At 31.6% G+C, this 14,163-nt stretch overlaps 1 non-coding gene across 1 annotated transcript; it reads left to right on the top strand.

The window, feature by feature from the left end:
* The first annotated feature begins 281 nt into the window (after positions 1-281).
* LOC123228475 lies at positions 282-388 on the top strand. The gene has a single exon (XR_006504702.1). It is a non-coding gene; the product is annotated as a small nucleolar RNA R71 (small nucleolar RNA).
* Positions 389-14,163: the final 13,775 nt, after the last annotated feature.

The raw sequence follows: 14,163 nt of genomic DNA, 5'->3' as shown, positions 1-14,163 counted from the left end.
ACAACTAGAAGTACTTATAACTTTCATATCTAATCTCTCTAATTTCTTTGTTGATACATCTAACTTAGCATTTACCATGGAAATTCCATCTACCTGATGTACTCTCGAAGGTTTTCTATAACAAGCTCTATCATTAGGCCACTAACAACTATTGGAAACCATTTCTTCAATCAGTTGCAAAGCTGCATCAAATGTTTTACCCATTAGCAGTTGCATCCATAATACTTTTCAAAGAATAAGAAAGACCATTGTAAAAAGTTTGAATAACTAACTAGTCAGGCAAACCATAATGGGAACACTATCTTTTTAAATCCTTAAATCTTTCCCAAGCTTCATATAAAGACTCGTTATCCTTTTGGTAAAAAGTAGCAATTTCATTTCTCAATTTAATAGTTTTACTAGGTGGGAAATATTTTCCCAAGAAAGCTTGAGAAAATGCCTACCCAGTAGTATATATACTAAGTGCCTTAGAATCTAACCAAGTAGACGTTTTATCCCTCAATGAAAATAGAAATAACCTTAATTTAATTGCATCATCAAGAACTCCATTTATCTTAAAGGTGTCATATATTTAAGAGAAACATGATAAGTGGACATATGGATCCCTATTTGTTAACCCTTAAAATTGATTTTGTTGTACCATTTAAACAAAGGAAGGTTTGATCTCGAAATTGTTGGCATCTATAATAGGCCTTACAACAGTAAAATAACCATCATGAGTAATAGAAAGCCTCCTCCAATCATCATCATGTTACCCAATATGATATACAAGTCTAAGATAATGACCAAGCCAAAGCTCTAGAAATTTTGTGTCACTAACTAGTTGGTATTAGCAAGTGCCTTTTCTTACTTATATTTGTTGAATTGGGTATTGCCAATAAGTTGCTAGAGTTGATTAGGAAAATGAGATAGGAAAGACTTTTCTTTGTGCAGATGGATGCTTATGTCAATTTAATATATGAGTTTTACAATTCATTGAGAATGACAATAGATGCTAAAAATAATATTTAGGATTTTACCATAGAGTTTTGATTGAGAGGAAAAAAATATAAGGTGACCCTAAAAATGTTAGTTGAGCGGTTGGATTATAAGTGTAAGGGTATCTTGAATGTGCTATCTGACTTTAGATCAAATAAAACATAGGATGACTTAGGTGGAAAGGAATTGTATGATTCACATACTTTGAAATTGTCAAAGTTAAGGAGCTCGGTTATAAGAATGTTTCATAAGATCATATCGTACACTTTTAATTCCTGACACAAGTCAAATAGACAAGTTACAATTACATACATGATTATGATGTATTGTAGGGTGACCAACATTCAGATCAACACAACCAGATGGTTAATCAGTCGAATTCATTTCATAAGACATAAAAGAGAAGAAATTCACTCTGGGTTACTCATTTCCTTTATTGCTTAGAACTTGGGATATGATTTAAGTAAAAAGCAACTAGACATAAAAGACTTTTCAAGGATAGTCTACCTAACCCTGCTTAGTTACTAATGAGAATAAAGATGAATGAATTGAATGGGCAAAGAGGGTACAAGTTTATAGAAGAAGAAAAAAGATCTCTAGTTAAACAACCTTCTTCTCTAAAACAAGAATAACAATAAGATTAACCTCTTTTAACATAAGAAAATGAAGATCATTTTGAGATGCCTTATGTCCAAGCAAGTGATATTTTATAATCTAACTCTCGACTAGAAAAGAGGCATTGACTGAATAATGATTTTAAAATAACTTTTCAAGGACAACTTACTAACATGATGAGTTTTATGGGCAAGAGTTTTCAGGCACTCTATCTCAACATGGAAGAGATTCATTCAAATCTAAATATGCAAAAAGAAAGGTTGAATGGTATGAGTAGAATGGTCATTACTATGGATACCTATCAGTCGATGTCACCTCAACATTAAAAAGAAATCTACTAGAGGTAGGATTAGATTTTATAGAGATAAGATCATATTATAAAAGATCAAACTCATATTCAGCAAGAGCTTTGAGAATGGATAGAGAAATACCATTAATCTTACATTTATTTTTTGTTTTATGTTTTACTTGCATTTTCTTGTTTAGGCACATCATAATTTTCTCTTTGCATGGCTAACATACATGTAGTCAAATTTTTTTCTGAAACATCTATATAGATGATTGTGTTTGCTTAGATGTTTACCTTTAATACTTGGTACATTTGGTTTATGTTTAAACTTTTATGAATGTTTTCCTTAATGCATCTTTTATTTTGTTAAATATTTGTTGATTTTTTAATGGAAATTTATAACTATGGTCCTATATTTGTTGGACAGGTAATGACTGGACCTATAACCATTGCACCTGATAAGTTAAGGTTTTACAAGAATAGTAGAGACTCAAACCCAAGCCTTCACCTAACCTTGAACAGAGACATTTATCTTTTGACTTTTTAACAAAAATAGGGAGAATAAGATAAAACAAAGGGAACTATGAAAAAAATTTTGTAACTTGTCAAAATTAATATGCATTTTTCAAATTTGACTTAGAAATACTTTGATAAATATTTTGATCCTAACTTAGTTTTTGTCATCAATAAAAAAGGAAGAGATTATTAGACCCCTAGATGTTTCGATAATGATAAAAACGTAAGTTAAAATTGCTAAAAAGTTCATAGAATGTGTTAAAACATTACAAGTTGGACAAAATATGAAAAATGCAAGAATTAACTAACAAATGACCGATAGTCAAGGATAAACAATTTGTACAAGGTAAATTTTCACTCGGTGGCCAAGTTGTTCATTACTTGTTCATGATATCATTAACACTTAGAATTTTGGAAAATTTTTAGTTGGGTTCGAACGACTAGTACTAAAAGTGTACTGCCCGTTCTATACCTATTTTAATCATGGAATGAAATAGATACTCGGTATAAGACTTGTTCTCATCAAGTCAACGGGGTCAAAGTAAAAAAGCAAAGCAAACTAAAGGTAATATTTTTGTACTAATCTTTCATACATCTATCTAGACTATTCGTAATGCAAAAGTTACTTGATATGAGGTTGCTAATCAAGTCATTCTACTCCTTGTTAACCATTCTATGATTTTGGAAAATAAGGATTTATATGAATAAATGACCAGTACATCAAGGTGTACTAATCGGTACCAAGTGGTAAAAGCATTTGTTGTCTATCATTAAGAGCTCTAACTAAGGTTGACCTTTAACCAAAATTGGCAGTACTGATTATTCTATAGAGAAGTACAAATCGTTCACACATAGTTTCTTAGAGAAAAATGTCTCTTTCTAATGTCAATGACTATAATCTCAACTCCAATGGCACTATTAAGTTTTAAGCTATAGTTTTTCTACAAAATTGAGCAAGTTTCAAGTAGAGAAGGGTTAGAGAAACTCATTGTGATAATACTTAGTCACTCTCTTCTCATTACTCTTTTATACACTCTTTTACTAAGCACACACTTGTATTCTTGATAGCTTTCATTGCACTTAAACTTGTATTTTTAGCCTTTGTAAGGCATTATACAATTAAACCATTGTACTTAAAACATTAAGGGTGAAATCTTATATCAACTATTATTATGGGTGAAATCCTAAAAAAACTAAATGCAAAGAACTTCGAGTTGATAGTGGAACTCTAAGATAGTCTGCTTAGAAAACTGAATGTAAGAAGCTTGAAATAGAAAGCTTTAAACCACTCTAAACTAAAACTCTCTAAACTTTACTTTCTTACTCGTGCATTTTGTTATTCATTGATTTTGTGTTTTATTTGTGTTTATTAAATTTTTAAAGAACCTATTCAGGCCCCCTTCTAGGTTCATTTATCCATTTTACAAGGGTTTTTTAACTATCACATAGAGACCCACTGAAGCCAACTTATTAGCAGTCACTAGTCAAATTTCACATTTTAGTACTCCTTTATATATTTTAATTAATTGTGATGTTATTCATTGTTTTGTATCCATGAGTCTGGTTAAGAGATTAAGAGTACAACTAGTAAAAGTGGCCTAGATAGTTAAGATAGAATTACTAGATAGTGGATTGGTAATAGGTGATGAGATGTTGTTGGGGCAAACTATAAAAATCTAAGACAGATAACTTCTCATGGACTTTATAATATTTGAGATGCTAGACTTCAACATGATTCTAGGGATGGTTTCATAAGAAAGAATGAAGCTAAGATTAACTATCGGTACAAGAAAATCTGGTTCAGCCTTAAGAGTAGGGATTAGTTTGAGTTTATTAAGGGGTGCATTAGAAGCATAATAATTAGTGTCATGAAGAAAGGAGAATATTAAGTAAAAGGTACACATGTTTCTTAGCTCATGTGGTGAGTAAAGTAGAGACGTACTGAGTATTAATATGATGTTAGTCATTTAAGAGTTCTCAGATGTTTTCATGAAAGAGTTATTAGGATCAGCTCTTCAGCAAGAGATTGAGTTTAACATAGAATTAGTATTAAGTATTGCACCTATTTTAAAGGAACCCTATAGAATGGCCTCAACCAAGTTGCAAGAGTTAAAGAAACAATTTAAAGAGTTACTTGAGAATAGGTTCATAAGACCAAGTCACTTTCCTTGGGGATCTCTAATCGAGTTCATAAAAAAGATTTGAAGGATCTATGAGAAGGTGTATTGATTATCAAAAGTTAAACAAGTTAATAATCAAGAACAAGTACCCGTTACCAAAAATTGATGACCTATTTGATCAATTGATAAGAGTAGTGATGTTCTTTAAAATAGATTTGAGGTCAAACTACCATTAGGTGAGGGTAACTAAGTAAGATATACCCAAGACAACCTCTCAAATGAGGTTTGGCTGCTTTGAGTTTGTTGTGATGTCATTCAAATTGACAAATGCCCTTATAATGTTCATAGATTTTATGAACATAGTGTTTTACCACTGCCTAGATAAGTTCATTGTAGCCTTCATCGATGACATTCTGGTATATTCTAAGAGTCATAAAGAGTATGAGCAACACTTGAGGTTTACTTTGTAGAGGTTGAAGGAAAAGTAGCTATATGTAGAGTTCTCAAAATATGAATTTTGGCTTGATAGAATAGCTTTCTTTGGGCATATAGTCTCAGTAAAAAGGTATATTTGTTGATCCAAGTAAGATCTAGCTAGTGTTAAATTGGTAAAGGCCAAAAATTGTCAAATAAGCTTAGATTTTTTTAGGTTTATCAAATTACTACAAAAAATTCATATAGTTGTTCACTAGATTAATAAGACCTCTCACAACTTTCATGAAGAAAGAAATTCAGTTCAGTGGTTAGATGCATGTAAGGAGAATTTCCAAGAATTAAAAAAGAAGTTAACTTCTACTCCAGTATTGGCCTTACCAAGGGATAAGGTCTTATATGATCTTTACACTAAAGCCCCTTACAGTGGTTTAAGAGAAGTGCTAATATAACGAGGCAAGGTAATAGCATATGTCTTAAGATAGTTAAAAGACTTTGAGACCAGAAACCCTATTCATGCTCCGGAATTAGTAGCAATACTACCTTAAGATTTGGGGTGAGATGTAACATATACACTGATCATAAAAGCCTTAGGTATTTCTTCACTCAGAAAGAGCTAAATATGAGACAAAAGAGATAGCTTAAGTTAGTGAAGGACTATAACTATGACATCAAGTACCATCTAGGCAAGGCAAATGCAGTAGCAATTACATTTAGCAAAAAAGTGTTTTTGTCACAACTAATGGTTCAGAGAGAGATTCCAACAGACTTAAACCAAGAACAGATTAAGTTTATGATTGGGGCTTTAGCCATATTAGAAATCAAATCCATATTGGTAGAGGAGATCAAGACAGCTCAATTAGAGAATGATTAGTATAAACAGATGGTTCAAAGAATTCAAGATGGTCTTGAGTTAGATTTTCAGATAATGGATGGTGTTTTTAAGGTAGAGTATGTTTTTCACTGGTTAGTGAGTTAAGGTAAAGGATCCTTTTAAACACTCAAAGTTCTCTTTACATTGCATATGTTGTATATATATGTATAATAATTATTAATAAAAGAAAAAGTTCCTTTGTTCATATATATAAAATGTTTCCTTTATTTTCATTAACATAAAGTATGCATGTGAATTATCCGAATAATTCACTTAATATATAAAACCAAATTATCGAATTGTTTCTTATGAACATGATATAAGTTAGATAATAATATCATATAGTAGGCATGTTAAATACCACCGATGAATATCATGAGATGATATTTGTACGGGTAACGTGATGGTCATGCCATTAGGGCATTAGTATAAATTAACTGTTAGTAAACCATTTTTCGAACGTGACCAATAATGATACGTCATATGGTTATTAAATCATATTTAATGGCTTATTGTATGATTATACTAGTATATGAAATAATCTTTTGACTTGAGATATCGTGGTTGGATTTGATATAGATATATATTGTTTATATGGTGTATAAATACGAGACTTAACATTTTTTGTTTGAAAGGCTATGTTGGTCATACGTTGTTTGTATATGGAAACAACTGATGATCAAGATAGGATCTGTTGACTTAAAAATATTGGATTTAGGATATTCGATGATCCAACCTGATTCTTGTTAGGGCAGGTACCCTAGAGTCAATCGAATTTGACATTTATGGATATAATTTATTTTAATAATTAATAAAAGGATTACTTCTTATTCAATTCATATATTGAATATTTATATAATTATACAAATAACATGCCTTTAGAATGTTAGAATTGTGACAAGGGTATCAAATGATTGATTGTAAATGTTATGTACACATTTAGTGGTCATTCTAGAAACATTCATAATCCCAACATTGCAATAAGTAAAGGCATGTGCAAGGATAATGAGATTATCATAGTATTTAGCGACCCTACCAAAAGTGGCAACAATTCTTAAGTGTCGAAGCTATTGTTAGACAACTTAGTACAACACATGGGTGCACATTATTGACACATTCATTAGACTAACCTAAACAAAGGATATCCATATGGATAGTTGCTTCAGTGTCTATGGAATAAATCCTCTAAATACTACAAGTGCATGTGATCCTTTAACTTAAGGTCACTAGACTATCTTAGGTAAGGATCGGTATGATTTGATACTATCTAACGTGTTGTCATAAATAGGTTAACTATAAAGGTAGTATTCGACCATATCGTGAGATATATGGAGGTTATGGTTTATCCATGATGAATTCATCACTTCTTAGGATAAAAGAAGATATCTCACATAAGAATATTGAATGGCATCTATGACAACTTGAATCTATGATCATAGTGGAATAAGGTTAAAACCTATTCTATGTTAGTTATCAATATGTATTAATTCATACTACGGAATCACTGAGATAGACGTATTTCTATATCTAAGCCTTTAGAGATATTAGTTGGCGAAAGGATTGAATTTCATGTAATTATGATGTTGTCAAAACTAAAGAGATGTCCATTGACATTCTATCATCTAAATGGCCATCAAATGTTGCTAAAAGCTAATCTTGGTTTGTGTTTAAATTCACCCTAAATTCGGATACTACCAGCTTGATAAAGAGTTTATGGGTCACACGTATATAGGGTTTGATTTGAATACAAAGGTAAATATTATTTGGTGATAATCCTAGTGCTTAGAAAAGAGAGAAAGACTATGAATGGATTAAGTTTACCAAATGAGTTGAGTGGATTCGGTTTGACTATGCCTTGACAAAAAAGTATGAACATGTACCTTATAAGCCAACCGTGCACTTAGTGCTAATGGTGTCACATGCAAATGCATGGCACGACTAGCACCATGAAGTATAAAGGCATGGCATGGTTGGACAAAAAGATGTCCACCTATGCAAGCCTTGAAACATGCCAGCTGTTCACATTTACACGCTAGTTGTGCATATATATGTTAACGGAAGTTCTGTATGCTTAAAATTCTTATAAAGCTTGGACACCTACACATAGTTATAAAGCATAATTATTTGTGCATATAGATAGACAAGAAAAGAGTGAAACCTTAGCTACCACTCACTTATTCATTTTCTTCTTCCTATGAACACAAGATTGTCCAATCGAAGAGCCTTAATGGTCGATCATGTTTATGCTCTGCATGGATACTAAGACACCACCTATCGAGGGTTGGATAACATTTAGTCTCAAGCAGCATGAAGATTCAAATAAGCCAACAACGTAGGTATAAATCTAAACATCTTATGTGTGTTTGTATGATCATGAATACATGTTTAAAATGGAAATCCTAGTTAGGGTTTTTTAGAGGTTAAAAGACTTATTCCCACCCAAGGTATAGTGAAAACCTAAAATAACCTCCACTAACTTTTGAAAACCCAAATACCCACCCATCCGTTAGTATTATCTGTTACAGTTAGGGGTAAAGTCATCATTTAGAATTTTTATTTAAACAAAGAAAAAGTTATTTTCCCCCTTTATTTTAAAAACTAACCATTTTCCCCTAGATTAATTTTAAAAAATTAATATTTCACTCCTACCATATATGGATTTTAGGATTTTATATTTTAGAATAAATAGTCACCCCTCTTAAACTTTGAAATATTGCACTCACACTCCAAAAACTTCATTCCGTCTTTTTTACGATTGTTCTTCCCAATGTTCCTCTCCGGTGGTATCTCCCCCTCTTTTTGGTGGTTTTCCAATGTAAAAACCATTGAAAATTCGATCAAAATTGTTGGATTTTCATGCACAGTTTTGTGCAAATATTTCATGGATCTATGATAATCTATACGTTGACAGATGCATAGATCAGTTAGATGGCATCACATGGATGTCGACCACGTCTATACGATGCCATCGGACCAATTTGTGTTACACTAATGCACAAATTTGTGTAATTTTTACACAAATCCGTGCACAAAATTTTGACCATTTGGTTAGATTTTTTATGGCTTCCATACCTAAAACCACTAAGGAGAGGGGGAGATGTCATCGGAGAGGAACGTCGAAAAGACTGGTCACCAAAAAGATGGAATGAAGTTTTTGGGGTGTAAGTGCAATGTTTCAAAGTTTGAGGGGTTGGTTGTTTATTCTAAAATATAAAACCTTAAAAAGTATTTCTGGTGGGGTGAAAAATTAATTTTTTAAAATTAAGTTGAGGAAACGATTAGTTTTTAAAACTAAAGGGGAAAATAAATTACTTTTTCTTTATTTAAATAAAAATTATAAATAACGATTTTATCTCTAACTATAACAACCAAAACTAATAGATGGGTAGGTATTTAGGTTTTTGAAAATTAGCGGAGGTTATTTTAGGTTTTCACTAAACCTTGGGTGGGAATAAGTCATTTAACCCTTTCTTTTAAGTTTATTTGTTTTTTAAATTTTAAATTTCGTTGAGTTATCAATTATCTACGCCTTGAAAGCTCTATAGAGGTATCACCAAATAATTCAGGCTGAATTATTTGTTTTTAAAATTTTAAACATCAAGATTATCACCAAATAATCTTTGCTTTTACGTTCGAATCAATTCCTATATAAGTGTGACCCATAAGCTTTCAATCAAACTAATAGTATCTGAATCTAGGCTGAGTTTAGACATAGACTTAGATTAGCCCCTGATAAAGCATCATAGCTAGCTAGATAATAGAATGTCAGTAAACATCTCTTAAACTTTTACAACATCAAAGTTTCATGTAGTTCGATCATTTCATCAACCAATATCTCTCAAGGTTGAGACATAGAAATGTGTCTATCTTAGTGGTTCCTTGGTATTAATTGATACACATCAATGATTAACATGGATTAGGTAACAACCTCTTCTGACTATCGCCACAGATTCAAGCTATCATAGATGTCATTCAGTATTCTCATATGATATATCTTTCTTTCTGCTTAAGAGTGACAAACATATGCCTTACGATATGGTCGATTACTACCTTTATAATTACCCCTATTACAGTGATATGTTAGATAATGTTAAACTATATCGATCCTTATATGAGATGATCTAGTGACCTTAAATCAAGAATCACATACACCAGTGGTGTTTAAAGGATTTATTCTATAGACACTTGAGCAGCCATTCTTATGGATATCCTTTGGTCAAATCAGTCTAATGAACATATCTACAATGTGTACCCATATGTTGCACTAAACTATCTATAACAACTTTGCACATGATAATAATCGCCATTTTGGTGGGCACCTAACTTTCACAAATGCTAACACCTTCACAAATGCCAAATTTGATTGACTTTAGGGCACCTACGTTAATAATCTCTCACTTGCACTATTGCCAATCAGTTATATATCTAATATCGAGCTCGACTATATGCCTATCATGCTTCTACTATGATTGAGGCTTTGTTAGTAAGTCAACCAAATTATCATTTGTATCAATCTTTGTTATCTGTGTGTCACCTCAATGTACAATCTCTTAGATCAAGTGATATCATCTGAGTATGTGTTTGACCTCTAATGAGACTGTAGCTCCTTTGCCTAAACAATCACTACATTATTATTGCAATAAAACTCAATCAACTCAGTTATACTTGAAACCACTCCAAGTTCAATTATGAACTTTTTAATCTATATAACTTTTTGACCATTTCTGAAAAGGTAAGATACTCAAACTCTATTGTAGAGTCAACTACTATACCTTGCTTAAAGCTTTTCCAGTTAACTAATCACTATTCAAACAAAACACTAACCCTGATTGGGATTTGTAATCATCTTGATTAGTTTGGAAATAAACATCACCATAGCCTCTTATAATAAGTCTAAATTCTCCTTCATAAACCAAGAATACATTCTTAGTCCTTCTCAGGTACTTCATGATGTTCTTGAAAAACATCTAATGTTTTTTAGTTGGGTCAGATTGATATCTATTACAAATATTCAAAGCATGTGAAACATCAATCCTCGTACATAGTATGACGTACATGATTGATCTTATAGCTTAAACATATAGGATCCTACTCATCTTATCTCTTTTAGATTGTGTGCTAGAACATATATCTTTTGAAAGATATACACTATGGGACATAGGTAGAAATCTTTTCTTAGATTCTTCCATATTGAATCTAGTCAATACTTTGTCTATATACATGCTTTGACTTAGGCTCAACAGTCTATACTCTCTGTTTTGGTAAATTTTAATCCCAATAATGTAGGTTGTTTCTCTTAAGTCTTTTATGGAGAAACACTTGGATAATCAAGTTTTTACTAATTGTAAGTTTGATAAGTCATTTCCAATAATCAAGATGTCATCGACATACAATACTAGAAATACGTTTATACTCTCTCTAACATTTTTGTACAAACACAGTTCATCTTCGTTTTTGATGAATTTGAATTCGTGAAAAACTTTATCAAAATGAATATTCCAATTTCTTGAAGGTTGTTTAAGTCTATAAATGAACCTTTCTAACTTGCATATTTTATCTGTTTCCTAGCAAGAATGAAACAATTAGGTTATGCCATACAGACATCCTCTATAAGGTTACCATTCAAGAAAACAATCTTGATATCTATTTGAAAATTTTCATAGCCTTAGTATATAACTATAGCAAGCATAATCCTAATAGACTTAAGCATAACGACTGGCAAAAAAATTTCATGATAGTCAATGTCATATTTCTAAGTGAAAACTTTGGTAACTAGTCGTGCTTTATAGGTATGTAGGTTAACTTTCATGTCAGTTTTCTTTTGAAAATCTGTTTGCACCCTACAAGTTTTACCTCTTCAAGTGCGTCCACCAAAGTCCATGGTTTTGATACATCGAGTCTATTTCAAATTTGATGGCATCCAATCATTTATCAGAATTTGGACTTGAAATAACCTTATAATAGGTCTTAGTTCATCATCATTGATGGCTAATATGTCATTGTGCTAAGTCAGGAGAAAACCAAATCTCTCTGGCTCATAACACACAATGTAGACTTACATAGCTCTTTAGTGCATTAAGGTTGTTCCACCTGAAATGAAGGAACTTCTTTGTCATCCTAAACCATCTGTGATGGCACATTGTCTTATCATCCATCTATAGTATCTTGTAATACAAGAACTTCATCGGGCTCTACCTTTTTCCCACTAGTTCTCTTAAGAAAAAATTCTTTCTCAAGGAACACTCCAGTATAAGCAATAAAAACCTTTTGCTCCTCTAGGTAGTTGTTATACAAGAACTTTATTGAGCTCCATCTTTTTCTTATTGGTTCTCTTGAAAAAAATTCTTTCTCATGGAAAACATGGTATGAGCAACAAAGACCTTTTGATCCTCTGAGTGGTAGAAGCAATATCCTTTAATGACAATTAGGTACCCCATAAAGACATACTTTTCAAACTTAGCACTTAGTTTATTCAAAGTCAATTTCTTGACATAAATCTCATAGCCTTAAATCTTCAAGTAATCCAGATTAGACTTTTGCCTACTCCACAACTTGCATAAAGTTTTATCCATAGATTCAGTATAAAGGCAGCAGTTTCTAAGGTAGGACCCTAGAAAGATATAGGTAGATCGGTGAATCTCATTATGGACCTAACCATTTCCATCAAGACCCTATTCCTCCATTTAGATACACCATTATGTTGTAGAGTACTAAAGGAGTGAGATAAAATATTATCCGATATGTTTTTAGGTATTGTCTGAATTTAGCACTCAAGTATTCACCCCCTCGATCACCTTCAGAGGATTTTAATTTGTTTCCAAAATCACTTTTCTACTTCGTTCTTGAATTCTTCGAATTTATCAAAACATTTAGACTTGTGTTTCATCTGTTGACTCAATGAGTCATTATATTTTTATTTTGATGATAACAAACTAATATGTCTCTAATCATATTGATTAATGACTTTACTTAGTATGATATTAAATTGCAAGAATTTATCTAATGCACTTAAAGAGATACCAAGATAGAAATCAAAGACAAAACTCAAGTGAAGGATTTTTGAACATTTGAAGAAAAACTCAAGTTTAGGTAAATGATTTTTGCATCTTAAAGCATTAGTTTTAATTAGAAAATTTGTTTGCAAGTGAAAGTTTAAAATGTCATTTTTCAAACTTATTGAGTTAAGCCAACTTTTTTATCAAATTTCAATAACTCATTTGAAATTATGATTATTTGTGGACCAAAATTTCATATCTCAAAATTGGTTTTGAAAGAGTTTTCCCAAAAAGTTAAATTATTACTTTTCAAAGTTTTAGAGAGGAAATTATAAATTTTCACATTTTAAAGAGTAAAACATAATAAAATTTGATTGACCAAATTTCACCAGTCAAATTTTTTTATGGCAAATTTTGGATTATCTAGAAACTATATATTTTGGCTTTCAAAAATCTGATCAATTGAATTCCTTTTGATCAATTGAATTGCGCTATAAATTTTTAATGGTTAGTGCCATGTGGATGTCACAAAAATGTCACGTTATTTCCAATTGACCGAATTCTACATTTTCTAAAAGATTAAAACAAATAATTTTGTTCACAACGATAACTTTCCTCATCTAACATACACAAAAATTAAATTTATAGAAACAGACGAAACATAATAGCATTTATTTAATTTTAAAACAAGCCCAATGGGCAACCTAAGATAATAAATTTCTATAAATAATGTATTAATGTGTGTTCTATTTCCAACTCGTAAGTTAACCTCTCATTTGGTAAGCAATCTACTATGTCGCAGTTCTTACATATCAAAACAAATATGAGTACCACATCCTATGTCTATAACCTAAGATGAATAAGGAGAATAGTTTATCTTAATGACAAACATATGTGAAGTAAAAGTTTCAGCTGTCTTCTTCTTATGTATTTTAGGAAGGCCTTGCAATGTCTCTTTTAGTGACCAGTTTTACCACAATAGAAGTAAAAAACCCTTCCCTTCCTCATAGCACCTATTAGTTAAGTTACAATATTCGGTTGGTTTTTTATTTTGGGCTTGGGCTTAGCCTTGGCTTTGCCCTTGCCCTTAGCCTTAGATCTAGGTGCATGGGCTTCAACCACAAGCACATTAGTTAAAGTTACCTTTCTTACCTCTTATTCAGCCTGTCTGAGCATATATAACAATTCTTCAAGGGTTTTCTTCTTTTCATTTAGGTTAAAGTTTATGATGAAATTAGCTCATGATTTAAGCAGGGATTTCAACACCAATTCAATGACAAGCTCATTGTCCACGATGAAGCCCAAGTTCGCCAATCACTCAATATAGCCAATCATTTTGACCAC

The sequence above is a fragment of the Mangifera indica genome, chromosome 10, assembly GCF_011075055.1.
Source record: "Mangifera indica cultivar Alphonso chromosome 10, CATAS_Mindica_2.1, whole genome shotgun sequence".
NCBI classification, from domain to species: Eukaryota; Viridiplantae; Streptophyta; class Magnoliopsida; order Sapindales; family Anacardiaceae; genus Mangifera; species Mangifera indica.
This window is presented reverse-complemented; position numbering and strand designations above follow the sequence as displayed.